Below are 12,925 nucleotides of genomic sequence, written 5' to 3' on the forward strand. Positions count from 1 at the left end.
CCCTGTGGGGCCCAGGCCCTGGGGCAAATTGCCCCACTTGCCCCCCCCCCTCTGGGCAGCCCTGCCTCTGGGCCTGGCTGTTCAGAGCCCTCACCCCTCCGGACTTGGCGGTTCAGAGCCCCGGCAACCTGGGCTTGGCCGTTCCTAGCCCTGGCCCCTCTGGGCTTGGCCGTTCCTAGCCCTGGCACCCTGGGTCTGGCGGTTCAGAGCCCCGGCACCCTGGGCCAAGCGGTTCAGAGCCCCAACACCCTGGGCCAGGCGATTCAGAGCCCCGGCACCTCTGGGCCTGGTGGTTCAGAGCCCCAACACCCTGGGCCAGGCGGTTCAGAGCCCCGGCACCCTGGGCCTGGCGGTTCAGAGCCCCAACACCCTGGGCCTGGCGGTTCAGAGCCCCGGCACCCTGGGTCTGGCGGTTCAGAGCCCCGGCACCCTGGGTCTGGCGGTTCAGAGCCCTGGCACCCTGGGTCTGGCGGTTCAGAGCCCCGGCACCCTGGGCTTGGCCGTTCCTAGCCCCGGCACCCTGGGTCTGGCAGTTCAGAGCCCCAGCACCCTGGGCCAGGTGGTTCAGAGCCCCGGCACCCTGGGCCAGGCGGTTCAGAGCCCTGGCACCTCTGGGCTTGGCCGTTCCTAGCCCCGGCACCCTGGGCCTGGCGGTTCAGAGCCCAAACACCCTGGGCCTGGCGGTTCAGAGCCCAAACACCCTGGGCCTGGCGGTTCAGAGCCCCGGCACCCTGGGCCTGGCGGTTCAGAGCCCTGGCACCCTGGGCCTGGCGGTTCAGAGCCCCGGCACCCTGGGCCTGGCGGGTCAGAGCCCTGGCACCCTGGGCCTGGCGGTTCAGAGCCCCGGCACCTCTAGGCTTGGCCGTTCAGAGCCCTGGCACCTCTGGGCTTGGCCGTTCCTAGCCCCTGCACCCTGGGTCTGGCGGTTCAGAGCCCCGGCACCCTGGGTCTGGTGGTTCAGAGCCCCGGCACCCTGGGCCTGGTGGTTCAGAGCCCTGGCAACTCTGGGCCTGGTGGTTCAGAGCCCTGGCACCTCTAGGCTTGCCAGGCCAGTTATGAAAATAAAAAGAAATTGCTTGAGCCTCTGCGCCTCTTTCATTACAAATTAAGCCCGGCCAAGGCCCTTGCACCCCCCAAAGAAACGGGCAGAGGGAGCAGGACGGGCGCCGCTGCTGCAGCCCCTGGCTGGGCACCGGGCTGTGCGAGCGGGGCCGGAGAGTTTGCAGCGGGAAGAAGCAGGGAGGGGTTTCCCCGCACTGCTCCTTGGCTGCCTGCGAGGCACAGGGAAGGTGCCGGAGGCAGGTGAGAGGGAACGCGGACGCCGGGCGGGCTCCGTCCTGGCCCCCAGCGCGGTGCTCGGGGCTGGAGGGGGCTCTGGAGGGCGCCACCCCCCGGCTCTCCGCTCAGGGGAGCCCCGGGAACTTTCCCCTGCGCCTGCGCGCTGCTGCCCGGCTGGCTGGTCCTTGTGTGAAGCAACCAGAGGAGCCGGCCCGTGGGCAGCGGCAGCGGCAGGGCGAGGGAGCGGGAGGAATCGCCCCAGCAGCGCCCCCCACCCCCAGCCAGCCGAGCGGGCCGGCACGCCCAGGCGCCCGGCAGTCACCATGCCTGGGCTGGGGAGCGGGGCTGCGGGCAGCAGGCTGCCGGGATATCGCTACTCCTAGCTGGACAGAGACCGGGGGGAGGCTGCACGGGAGGTGAGTCAGGGGCTGCTGGCTCCTTTTGCAGGGCTGCCAGGGGGCCGCTGGGATGCACTGGCTGGAGGAGGAGGTGTCTGGAGGCAGATTTGGGGGAAGGATGTGTGTGTGGGGGGTGTTCCTTTAATTCCTCAGCTGACAGGGTGCAGCCCCCGCATGCTTTCCCAACAGCAAACTTTTAATATTTTATTCCCTTTCATGTGTGGACAAAGGGGGCCCGGTGACTTGGTCTGGGGTGATTCTGAGACTGGCTGTGGAAGGACACAGAAGGGTTTGTTTGTGTGGGTGGGGATATGGGAGTTTAGAGCTGCAAGCATGTAAATATTTGCCATGTCTAGTTCTCTGTATGTGGCTGTGTTTGGGGGTGGGGGTGTATCTTGGTTGCCTTTGCATGTATATTTCTTTGTGTGCCTCACTCTGTGTGTGTGTGTATGTGTCTGTGTTACTGTATGTGTGTGTGTGTGATTTTTGGGCGTGTGGGGTGTATAATGGGAGTGACACAAGCAGTGAGACAGGCTAGATGCATGTGTGTATTTGTGTATTTCTTTGTGTGTTTATGTGTCGGTTGTTTCTCTGTGTATATATGTTTGCAGCCCCGTGCTGCTGATACATGTGGTTCTCTGTCTCTCCGTGTTAAGATCTGTGTGGGTGGATTGCTTTCTCAAGTAGACATTGGGCTGTATTTTGATGGGATGAGGGGATTCACATATGCAGCTGGGACATGACACTCCACTCCCTGCTGCTCCGTCACAGCCCCAGGGACTCCATCCTACGCCTCACCAGCAGATTAAAAAGTGACCTGTGTGTTGTATTCAACAGAAGGGCTGGGGAGCAGGGGGGGTGGGAGAAGGGGTGTCATTGTTTTGATGGTTGCTCTTTCTGTGCATGTACCACAAACAGCCGAGGTGACGCTTGGGTCACTAATGGGCATGAATGATGAGTTATTGAGAGACATGTTGAAATCAACTCCAGGAGATGAAAGGAGCTGGAATCTCTCCTAGAGGCAAAATGAGCTGGTGCTAGATGTGTCTTTATTACGATGGAAGGGGATGCGTGAGAGTGTGACATATACTGGGACACTTTCCCCACTTTACTGAGGACCGGGCTGTCGTTTTCGTTATCTTCGCCTTCTACTTCTGTGAGTATCAATAGAAAAAGCGAGCTGATAAATATTTCCTCCATATCTTTAAGGTGCCTGTGAAGACAACACATTTTGATAAGGGAGTGGGGCTTACGGAACGTAAATACCTGTATTTGTAGAGATGATCCCCAAGATGTTTTCCTCCTCGGCAACCATGATAGTGCCCTGTCACTAGAAAAGGTTTCAATGCCTTAAGCCAGATCCTCAACTGGTGTGAATGGATGTCACGCCACTGACTTGACTGGAACTATTCCATCTGCTGAGAATCTGGCCCAATCTCTCTTTTAAATGGGACAATGTGTGAAGGGAATACTTCTGATGATGGGAAGAAACTACCCAGCTCCTGCAGTGGAAGGAAAAGAAGTGGGTTACCTTCTTCAGAAGAGAAGGAGTGGATTTGGGATTCACATCAATGACTCACAGAGAGGAAGGGGGGTGCCTGTGAGCAGTGGATACCGTGTTTCTATTCCTGTGTTTTACCAGCCCGTTTCTTCCCAGGTTGTTCCCTTGGAACATATATGTCTGTTTCGCATGTTGGAACTTACCACACGTTGAGGCAGTATATAATGGATAATGCAAATCCTCAAAATAAATATCAAAACAGAGACCCCCCACCATCTTAAATCCCATGTTTAACGTTCACTCCACGTGTCACAATGGATCCTGCATCTCTTGCATGGCTAAAACTCTCATTGGCTTTAATGTGCAGGGAATGCAGAACTGGGCCCTGGATATTGTAAAAACCTTCACTCTGTGTGGGGACAGATGGGATTTTTTTCACCTCTCCTCCTTGAGGGAACTTATTTCCTTCTAATTTTAGGGAATGGTGTGCAAGTCCCACTGGATGGGTGCTTTAGAAATACTTATGGTGGACATAATTGTGCCCTGGTCCCACACAGCAGAGTATGGGGTCCCGGTGCAGATCTTGGGGAAGGTTGCATTGGACAGACAAACTGCACATGGCTCTGCCTGACATGCTGTCCAGCACTGCTGTCTAGGCAGAAACGGGGTGGAAGTGTGCTATCTTCTGTAAAGGTCTGATGCAGCATACTCCGTTCCCTGCACTGGGAAAGAGGAGCTCTGGAGGAATTATTCCTGAGTACAGTTCCTTCTCCGCACTCCTGCCCTTGGCTCACAACTGACTTTAAAGGCCCAATCTAGCCTGAAAATATTACTATGAAGTTTCCTATCTCTTTTTAATAACTTAATGTCTTTGTTGTATTTCTTTCCATGTCTGTAAAGGCAAAAGGTGACTGTCGAGAAGCCCCAGGTGCTTTTAGAGTGCATGAACGTAGAAAAGTATGAATTAACTGTATAGCAGGGGGATCTGAATTTGAGTTCTGGGCTAGCAAAGTCCAGAACTCAGCTGCTGTAAACTCTCCTAGTGCCAATGACTTTACAGCAGCTGATGATCTGATGTCTATACTGGGAGAAAGCATGGTATAAGAAAGCATGTTAGCCAACCCGTTTTAGCTAGAAAGACATTCAACACAATTTCGCCCTCAGCGCGGACATGGACATTGGTGTTTAAAAATGTGCTGACTCTCTGGGCAAAATTGTACTGAATATCATGCTTGTTGAAATGTCTTTGTGAGCGCACTTTCTAACATGGCACTGTTTCCCAGCAGAGAGAAGGTCTAAGAGGAAAGAGCAGCTGGTAGGGAACTACATTCAGCCAGGACACATTAACTGAACTTGGAGCATTTGTGACTATCATCTGGTCAGATACGAAGCCAGTTAGGAAATATTTAGAAATGAGTCGGGAGATCAGTCAAAGAGGAATTTCCGTGCTAAGAGGAGGAGGGGTTTGAAAATACATTTAATTACACCATAACTCTATTAGCTTTTCATGTATTATTCCCTAATTTTCTTTGTTAGAGGGAGGGATAGCTCAGTGGTTTGAGCATTGGCCTGCTAAGCCCAGGGTTGTGAGTTCAATCGTCAAGGGGGACATTTGGGGAACTGTGGTAAAAATCTGGGGGTTGGACTAGATGACCTCCTGAGGTCTCTTCCAACCCTGATATTCTATGATTTTTTATTTTTTTTTAATTTGTCTCGCGGCCCTTTTTTCTCTCCTTCCTACTTCATCCAGCAGCAAGAGTCTGGATGTGGGATTTTGTGAAATCTGAAGCACTTCCATAACAACGAGCAGTGATGTTACAGAATCAAATAGAATTTTTTTTTTTTAGTTTCGGTATTCCCCTTGTTAGAGATTTCCCAGTTACAAAAGTCTGGTTTTCATGAGTTTTCTTGTGTAACTAATAAAACAGCAATAACAATCATAACATTTAGCAATTATATAGCACGCTATGGGCCCACTCTTGCACTCTTCCCACAGAATTGGATCCTCAGATTGAGTCCATTGACCCTAATGGGGCTCTGTGAGATGTAAGGATCCTCTTGCACAGAACTGTAGAATCGGACTCAAAGTAATGTGCCAAAATTAATCAATTGCATATAGTTAATTTTTGTTTTCAAACATTCGTGCTGTATTTTCACCCATGAATGAACAGAAAGTATTCAGAAACCACATTAGTAATGGTGAGAATTGCTTTATAAAATGTGCATTTAAAAACTCAGCATCTCCTACTTCACCATCTGAATAGAATCTTTAGTTTATTAAATTTGGAGATCAGTTCTAATTTCATTTTCTACTGAAAGAAAGTTTGTGGGACGGAAGAGAGGGAAGGGAAGGGAAGGGAAGCAAATACCTTTCAAAATCCAGCAGAGGAGGATAGAGAGTCCACATGGCTTTTTCTGTGAAAGAATGTTTTTCAAGGGAAATACCAGCAAGATTATACTTATTTTTTCCCCTAAGGACCATACATTTTTTTTGAGAATAACAGCAGTAAAACAAGAAAAAATTCTGAGATTCTGGTGACATTATAAAGCACTTGAGCTTCCTCTTCTGGGTTATGTTAAGAGTAACTCTGAAGAAAATAAATTCTGTTCTCATTTATAATCATGCGAACCTAATGAAGCCAGTGGTGTTGTGTAGTGTAAGGACAAGGTGGTCATTTCCTAAAAGGTGAGAGGACATTCAACTTCCCTTGGGTCAAATCTTGAAGTCCTCTTGCTCAGTTTTTATTCAGGTAAAAGTCCCATGTGATTCAATGAGGAATGAGTCCAAGATTTGTCCCATTTACTTTGATGGGAGACCCCTGCTTAGCTCCCTATAGAATTTGGCCCATTGTATCTCATAGTGATTTTAATTCTGTGAGGTCCTTCAAGTCTCGTAGAATTCAATGGAAACAGGGTGTTCAGGTACTTGCAGGACCTGTCTGTCTGTCTATCTGTCTACATCCTGTGTTCTGTAAACCCAATATTGAAGTCGAGGCATAGGCAAAGCTTCCATTGACTCTCTAATAGAAGTGTTTTTCTGTGCAAGGACTGTAGAATCTGGGTATGAACACTGTACAATACTTGTGGACTCACTCCTGCATTCTTTGCATGTCCAAAACTCCCTTTGATTTCAATATCTTTTTATGCCTATCCATTTGGGGAGGATTTTCTTGCATTTTTTTAATATTGCATGTATTATTCCCTCAGTGTGAACTGGTGCAACAGCTTGTTTATATATTCTGCACATATATGTCGTTACATGTTTTATACAGGATGTTCATTGTCTTTGATTAGCCCTGGGAACGCAATGGCATTTATCATAAACACACGCTGTGTCCCCCTCCAAGATCTTGCCTTCGGAACATTGCTGAAACTACAGCTGTACTAGTTCTGAAGATTTTATATATTTGTTTGTGTGTGTGAAAGTTTTCAGCTATATGTTTTGATCCTACAACTCTTATTCCCATGAATGATCTCTATTCACACCAGAAGGATGTTAATTCATGTGAGTAAGGCTTAAAAGACTTGGCCCTCCATCGCTTGTTTCTCTGAAGGATTGTTTGGGTTGCTTATCATTTATTAGGTACCTTTCCCTCAAATATTCATCTATTGATTCCCTTTTGGAATGCTTAAAATGCGTATCCTAAGGCTGTTTTCCATTGGTAGAGTGATGCAAAACAGCCTCTGTGTAAACTGGAATAACTCCCTGTTTTAATTGGCTCATTCCTTGGTGTCTCCTCCTATCCAGCATAAAGATATAGGCTACATATGTCTCCGTGAAAATGCAAGATTGAACGTTTTGCTTGTGGCTTCCCCAGACATCTGTGATAATGAAGTGCAGTGACGCACATCCATTGGGGGGAAAAACACTCGGGTTCTTTGTGATATTCTCAAATGTGTATGTGCTTTTATTTTTCATAAATACATGCCTTATATTTATCCCATCTTCCAGTGCTTCCCCCAAGAGAGAAGGTCATTTTCTTTATTCAGATGGGGCTTATGGCAATAGGCATATTTATATTAAAAAGTATGGAGCTTTGCTAGTGCAATATGTAGGGCATCTTATTATAGTTTCTGCTTTGTCATGTACAGCTGAGATCTTTCGGATTACATTAAAAAATAATACAGAAGAAGTGATTGAAGATATAATTAGCTGGAAAGGGGAGAGTAATGTAACAAAATGTAATAGACAGAGGTTTGATCAGTTATCTCACAAGCTTAATGCTCCATCATTATTCTCATCTCCTAGTCAACCCTAAAAGTAGCTTCCAGGCAGACCCCCATGCACAAAGGTACTAATCATCTATCTAACGCACCCTCTCTAGGGGCCCAAGAAATGGAATAAATGCAAGACCTTGCCGTTCACACCAGTGCTAACAAATAGAATTCTATCTGCAAGGTTTATGTCTCTTTCTATATTTCTGATAAAAGTTAACGATGATTTCTGTGGACTGAAGGAAAGGTTTCTGTTTGTTTTTAGATGTCACTTTTACTTACAGCAGGCAGGGTGGCTAAATTGCTGTTCTTCCGACATTCTTTCAAACCAGTTGTTTGAATAACCCCTCAAACTTAAGACATCTCTTTCAATCTTTGTTTCCTCTTTGCAATGATGTCACAAGCAAAGAAAACATATGAGGGCCAATTTCTGCAGGCCTTGCTCAGAAAGATCTCCCACGGAGAAGAAATATTAGTGGCACCTATTATTATTGGCAAAGATACAGTTTGCCAAATTCCTAATGACAAACACAAGGAGCCCAAGGTGCAGTACACTGACTCCTAGTTTACTATCTTTGCTTTCGAAGAATGTGATCATTTGAAAAAAAAGCATAAGGGATTAGACTCATTGTGAGGTCCATGTGCCATTTCAGTCCCATCTCACCCTATTTTGAGCGAGGCTTAGGTGATACGTAAGCCTTGTGCTAGACTCTGTGCTGGGCTGAATTTCATCCATGATGGTTCCTGCAAGTGATTCCATGTGAGCAAATGTTTATGCCAGCTTGAAGCCCCAGTGAAGTCAAAGGGACTCTGCATGGGCCTAGGATTCTGCCCACCCAGAGCAGCTTGTCTAAGTGGAGCCATGTTCAGTAACTTCACTGCAATTCCAATTCAAAGGTGTTTCTTTCTCTATTTTTTTAATTATCACTGTGAAACACCAGTGAGCTAAATAAGGTCAGAATTCTGGTCCAGCAACCCTCAGATAAATAAAACCAAATCTGACGGAAATGCACCAAACTGTTTAAGGAAATTGCATCACATTCACATTCCACTGCATGCTTCTGTCACCCACATTTGTAACAGTCACAGAAAACAAGATGAAGTACATTTGTTTTCCACAAGTACAATAATTTATTCTGTTTGTTCAGTAATTGCTTTTCTGTTTGCATTTTATATCTTGTACAGTAACTGATTTTTCTACTTGTTGAGACCCTCTTCTGCATTCATTGTACATGGGCCTCCTGCAAAGTTTAAACCAAAGGGAAATTATAACTCTCTCTTTTGTAGTTGGCTAAGGAGTAGGAAACTTGGCTGGGTTTTATGAAATTATGTATGCCAGGATTTCTGGGGACTCCGATGGAGAGCTGTTTAAGGGGAAGAAGAGGAGAAGTAGAGGAATGGAGACTTATCATAACACAATACATCTTTTCTTCCCTGCAAACCACCAGTCAGATTCAGTGGGGCAAGACGTGTTTGCCATTTTTAAGTGTAATCCAGAATTGACCTGGAGCAGAAATAGCATATCTGCACAAAAACAGTTTGAGAAGCTGTTGATATTCTCCTGCAGGAATCTGGTCGCAGACAGATGAAACCTAATGCTGGTTCTCTGGCATGCTTCTGCTCATTCCTACCTGTTAAACTGGCCTCGTGCCCACTCATAAAATACGATGCCAGCTTCAACAACCAAAAGTGTCAGCATAATAGAGGAAAGTGTGAAAAATTCAGTCACTCTAGGAAGATCACCAAAATGCAAAGCAAAACCAGTGCCATTTGCTTCATTATAAGAATCACATCTGTTGGCATTTCTGGGCATTTTACCACTGATTAATTCCTCCCTGCTGTATTTCTTTTTTCAATTTAAGTGCTCAGAATTCTGCAGGCAGAGCAGGAAATATATGTGCACATTTTGAACGAGGCCAATTGCACATCTTCCTAATGTGCCGCACGGGATTTCTAAGACAGATCGAGATTTTTAATAAGCTACAGAGTCTTTCTACTCTGGGTCACCAGTTGGAATGTGGACCAGGTTGCCAAGAACTGCAAGTGAACATCTAATTGGTGTTGGGTCACCCTGACAGTATGAGTTGATGGTTTCAGTTGCTAGTAAACTTATATCTGCATCATAAAACCTGCCATTAGTTGGTACCTTTCAATGCAGAGAAGACAAGGGCTGGTGTTGCATGAGGTTGATCACTGTCAATTTTTAAATCAAGATTGGATGTTTTTTCCTAAAGGAATTATTTTGGGGAAGTTCAATGCCCTGTGCTATGCAGGACGTCAAACTAGATGATCCCGTCTCATCTTGGAATCTATGATCTGTGCAGCCTTTCATCCTCAGAGCTGCCTTTTCAAGGTCCAGGCTGAGACAGAGCTGGACAGGGTGGGGAATTATTTACTGCTGCTGTTCATATTGTACTTGGGCTTCTGGGTCAAAAGACACCAGTGTCCAACGGTATCATTCTGGCACTGTTTTTACTCTAGGGAAGTACAGGTCTCCTCTGTGGAAGCGTAAGCCACTGACTGCTGAAGTTTCACAATGTTGCATCACTACACTTCTGGCATCTTGAGCATGCATTTAATTTTATTTAAAGAGGCACGAGGAGTTGTGCCAATGTACAGTTTACATGCCCTTAATCGGTTTTCATGAATATCAACATCTCTTCAGAGATCAACAGACTAAAAGCACAATTCAGGAAAGCCATAGCTTCCTGATGCCTGAGCTAAGGCGAACAAAAGGGCTGTAGCCTGTATGTGCCCTACTGTGTGCCTTGAGACTATTTGCCACAGCCACTTTGAGTAAGATTTGGTGAGATATCACCTGCATCTGTTTCAGCTTTATGGCTGCAGTGTCATACGGTGTGTTAAGGACCAAGCTCCAGAAGTGAAGGAGCTCATAGCAGGATTCCACGGTACCGCCAGCATTCGCAGTAGATTGTGGGTTGGGGACTGCACACATGTGGCAACTGTGACACCTCCGAAAGATTCAGTGTCAGGGAGTCATCACGAGTGTTGTCACAGCAGTGACTAAAGATAGGTCATCACGCATATAAGGTTGCCAAATTCAGTATATCTGCTTCCGCTCTCATGCCCACACAATACATGAAGCCAGTGACCCATGTATTTGAGAAATAATGTGAAGAACTTCTGATGTCTAATGTTAGATAAGGGCACAGGCAGTTGAAAACAAAGCGAATGAGAGATCTGATGTCCCACTCAGACTTGATCATTCTTTATTGAGAAATGGTTTAAGGCCACATGCATCTATCCTGCCAACCCAGCATAGGACAGACATCATACACATAGCTAATACAGCACCTGAGCCCACCCACAATCTATCATTAAGTTAAATTCAGGGATACTGAAAGTGAATTGTACAGAACTTACATCATCTGGCCTAGATGTATGAAATATGTTTGTTACATACTGTCAGTTCACAGTGTTTCAGCATGCTGCAGGAGGGTATCTTGTATGAGGAGTAGTTGGAGGAAGATCCCATACTAGTTCTTCATTCACAGCAAGGCAAAGGCAATTTTAACTAGATCCGCTTGGGTGGTGGTGGTGGTGGTGTTGGTTTTTGTGGTTCCCCTTCTGCCCACCAAAAACTGAAACTCCAAAAGATTTTAAGCCTCTGACTGCCCAAAACTGAATTTTCAGCTGAGAATTGGTTTTCTGGTGAAAATTTTCATTTTAGCAAAATAGAATTTTTCCATTTTAAAAAAAAACTCGACAGAAAATTTCAACTAGCCTTAATTTTGACTCGTTGAAACCTATTTCTCCTGCATTAAGTGCTTTTATTTTGTTGTGATTTTTCTTTTTCATTTGGAAAGAATCCGTGTGCCACTCCTGTCTCTTGAAGTTAGAAGAGAAGGTTGTGCTCTTGACTTTTTTTGATTTCTGGAGCAATAGTTGATCTGGGGTTCCTGAGACTGTACGAAGAGACAAAAGACCCTAGAAGATGTACCATGACCCCGACTATTTGATTTGTATCTATTTGTGTTCATTAGTTGAAGTCCCATGATCAGGTCTTTCTAGGCGGTCTCACGTGTCTAGTAAAAATGTAGTGCTATAGAACTCATGAAAACCATTTGTTATGGCCAGCCAGGTTGCACTGCTAACTCCTACTGCTGTATTTTCTTCTCTTAGCAGAAAGGGAAGCAGGCAACTTGGGGATCAACAGAGAAGCAGCTGAATGAGTAGGAAATGGCTGATGGACAAATGCAATCCCTCCAAAAGATTATAATGGTTGTGTATCATGTTCATAGAACTTGTTACATACGGGACTAGAATGTAGAGCCGAGGCTGTTGTGCTTTACATGGAGGCTTTTGAACGGAATGTTAGATTTTTAGCAGGGAACACAGTTGTTCCTAGAAACATTGGAGCTCATTTTGCCCCGTGGTACAATCTTGAAAATGCACGTCAGCTATGCCAGAATGACAAACACAAGTACGTGTTACATCAAACTGGCTCACAGTGGTCCCTTCTGATTTTGGAATCAATGAATCAGTGGATCTATGAATTACTGTCCCTCTATAGCTCGTGCTATGTTTGTTCACAAACCATGGACAAAAGGCTTTACTGTGTATTGTTTAGATCAAGGAAAATATAAATAGACTTACTGGTGTGTTCCCAGCATTGATAGATTTGCATGAACTGCCTTGTAAATCTGCATTTTTCAGTATATAAAGATCTGCAATTAAGAGTAGCCCACCCAGCCTAAAACCTATCCTTTTGGAAGCAATATTGAACAGTGTGTTTTAAGAAGAAGGGGTGGAAAAAAGCCATTATGGGGTCAGCTAACCCATTTGTAGCAGGATCCCATTCAATAATCTCATGCAGGCTGGTAAGCACTTACAGAACATCCAGAAAAATTAATTACACTGCCTACTTCATTATTTATCAAATGACGAGTGCTTTTGTGTTGCATTTCAGGTTCGACAAAATGATTTTCTGGAGGGTATGAGCACAAAACATGGTGTGTTTTCTTTATAAGGGCATAAGGAATTTATCTTATTCTGAATATTTTCAGACCAGACTTTGGGATTTCTATTATTTACCTTTGTCCAAGGCTAGATGTATGTCAACATACCTCAACTTAGTTAGCAGAGTTCGACCTAAGAGGGCATGAACTGACAAGCTGCCTTAGAAAACATTCGTACTTAGTGGTGAGTCAGTCCGTCATGCTGGCAGCATCTGAACACATGAATGCAGGTAAGCTGCCATCTTCCACAGACGAGCCTTTGTCTTTATGTTCCATGTCTGTCCCTTGGGTTGCTGTGAAATTCCAGGGTAATATTGATGGCCGAGGAAGGAGCATAAATAAGCTTAATTCATAGTAAAATAGAGTGAAGATGATATGCAGCTGCTAAATTGAGAGCTTTATACTGTTGGCATCCCAGGCTAGACTTTGCTTTGTCAACTTGTCACTAATGGTATTTTTGATTAAATTTGGGCTTTGTTTGTTAAATATTTTGAGAATTGGTTGTGTATGTTTAAAGCTCATCTTGTTAGTTTTTAATTAACATTTCTGCTTAA

The 12,925-nt window shown here is 45.5% G+C and overlaps 1 protein-coding gene across 3 annotated transcripts in view; it reads left to right on the forward strand.

The window, feature by feature from the left end:
* The first annotated feature begins 1,213 nt into the window (after positions 1-1,213).
* The window catches only part of PLPPR1 (phospholipid phosphatase related 1), a 215,700-nt gene continuing 203,988 nt past the window's right edge, over positions 1,214-12,925 (forward strand). The window contains exon 1 of one of the 3 annotated variants that reach the window (XM_075067528.1): positions 1,214-1,302. The gene's annotated coding sequence lies outside the window, so the exon portion shown is untranslated. Of the gene's footprint in view, positions 1,303-1,566; positions 1,695-2,795; positions 2,833-12,925 lie in introns of those variants that run through there. The other 2 variants (XM_075067527.1, XM_075067529.1) reach the window with 2 other exon arrangements.

This window comes from Chelonoidis abingdonii, chromosome 6 (assembly GCF_003597395.2).
Source record: "Chelonoidis abingdonii isolate Lonesome George chromosome 6, CheloAbing_2.0, whole genome shotgun sequence".
In the NCBI taxonomy this organism is placed as follows: Eukaryota; Metazoa; Chordata; order Testudines; family Testudinidae; genus Chelonoidis; species Chelonoidis abingdonii.